This window comes from Schistocerca gregaria, chromosome 4 (assembly GCF_023897955.1).
Source record: "Schistocerca gregaria isolate iqSchGreg1 chromosome 4, iqSchGreg1.2, whole genome shotgun sequence".
Lineage (NCBI taxonomy): Eukaryota > Metazoa > Arthropoda > Insecta > Orthoptera > Acrididae > Schistocerca > Schistocerca gregaria.
Genome location: NC_064923.1, coordinates 312,587,722 through 312,589,950, shown reverse-complemented (window position 1 = coordinate 312,589,950; position 2,229 = coordinate 312,587,722).

The following is a 2,229-nucleotide window of genomic DNA, read 5'->3' as shown; positions in this document are numbered from 1 at the left end:
CACAAGGCTGCCCCTTATCTTCATCTGAAACTTATTAGAACTCACCATCCCACACACAAATGCAGTTTTCTTTAAAAGGTTGTTTAAACAAGGATGATTAAGTGTCTTGTGTACTGATATACTGTCTATAGAAGCCCAGCGGATTTTGCAATGGCTAATATTTTGTCACTGTGAGGAAAAATTCCTTCTTCTGTAAAGCGGCAGCCAAGAAATTTTAACTACCTCACAGTAAGCTTACATTTTTCCAACTGTAATGACATGCCCTCTTCCCATAATTTCTTACCTACTTCTCTTAACAGCTCTATATTTTTCCCATTTTCCTGCCATCAAAGTACCAACGAAATTAATGATGAACTTTGCTGATTTTAGCTTCCCCACAATCTATTATGCAACCAAAGCCTTCAAACCAAAGGGTACAAGACAGTTTTATAACATACACAACAGCAGTATATTTCCTGGACTCAGATTCAAATGGTTTCTGATGAAACTCAGAGGTAAATTCATGACCTGATATGAGGTTTATATGTGCAGATTTATGTAGTAAATCATCTTATTTTTGGGCTGGTGTGTTTCTCTTTCTAAAAATTTGTTCAAATGTTTCACATGTCTTGTAAATCATATTCCTCTATTTTTCGTGGCCACTAAGACAAGTAGGTTACTATACTCATTTATCTCCTATGTATAATTATCTAGCTCTCCCTCTTTTTCAGTTCTTTCTCAAACCTGCTCTTTTAGAAATAGGCATACCACAGGACTTAATAAACTGTGCCTCATTTGACTTTAATATTAATTTCCACAGGAAATTTTCAGCTCTCCCAGGATTTTCACCAGAGACATCATAATATTCTAGCAAAAATTCCATTAAAACCTCTTTTCAGTTCTGGTTTAATTTTCCTGCATCACCAAACTTGGCTCCCACTATACTGTCATCACTCATTATCTAAAGGCAGTGTATCTGTCTAGTAATCAAAGCGTCCTGGTTTCTGGGATCAAAGACATCCCTTGCACAAGTTTTGAATAAAAACCATGAGTGAGGGTTGCTGATGACTTCTAGCATAAGAAGCCACCTTTGTTATGCCAGCAGCCTTGTCAAAGAGGGTAGGGGAGCCAATAGAAGTTCAGGATACTCTCTTGCTCTTGAGATGGGCAACTGCCCCAAAATGGTGGAAGAATGGGGAATGATCAACGCTATGAGGATACAGCAAGCAATGGTAATCACTGCACTAAAGGCACATAATGTGTATCTACAGGACTTGTGGCCTCTGATCGAAAAAGTGTCATGATAATTTCCCCATTGGCAAGAGATTTCAGATTAGAACCCCATTCAGATCTTAAGGAAGGGACTGCTAAGGTTAGGTGACTATGAGAAAATTATGGAATAACTAGCGATGGGATAACATTTTATGAGGTGAAACTGCTAATTTCAGAAGTCTGAACATCGTAGTAAAACTAGAAATGTAAAAAAAAGTGAATGTAAAGGCTCAATCTAGAAATAGTAGGGATCAGTGAAGTAAAATGGCAAGAAGAAAAGGATGTATGGTCTGACGAATATAGGCTAATATTAACAGCAGCAGAATATAGTATATCAGGGGTAAGATTCATTATGAATAGGAAAGTGGGCAGAGAGTGAGCTACTGTAAACAGTTCAGCCAAAGGATCGTCCTCATCAGATCTGACTACAAACCAAAACTAGCAATGATAGTTCAGGTATACATGCCAATGTCACAAGGGGAAGATGAACAAATGCAAGAAATATATATGTATATATGGATACTGAAAGGATAATTCAGGATGTAAAGGGAAATGAAAAGTAATAATCATGGAAGATTGGAATGCAGTTATAGGGGAAGATGTGGAAGGAAGCATTACAGGAGAACACTGGTTTGGTACTAGGAATGGAACAGGAGAATGACTAATTGAGTCCTGTAATGTGTTTCAGCTAGTAACAGTGAACACTCTATTCAAGAATCACAAGAGGAAGTGGAATACTTGGAAAAAGGTGCAAGATTACATCATGGCCAGGCAGAAATCTGGAAATCAGATAATGGATTATATGGTATATCCAGGTGCAGATATAGATTCAGATCATAATTTAACACACGCGAGACAGATTTTGACATTTTAGAGAATTGTCCAGAAGAACCAGTGTGGAAGGAATTTAACATATCTGAGAAGGACAGTTGTAAGTGTTGGACATTGAGATGTAGGCAAAAGGAAGGTAACAGTGAA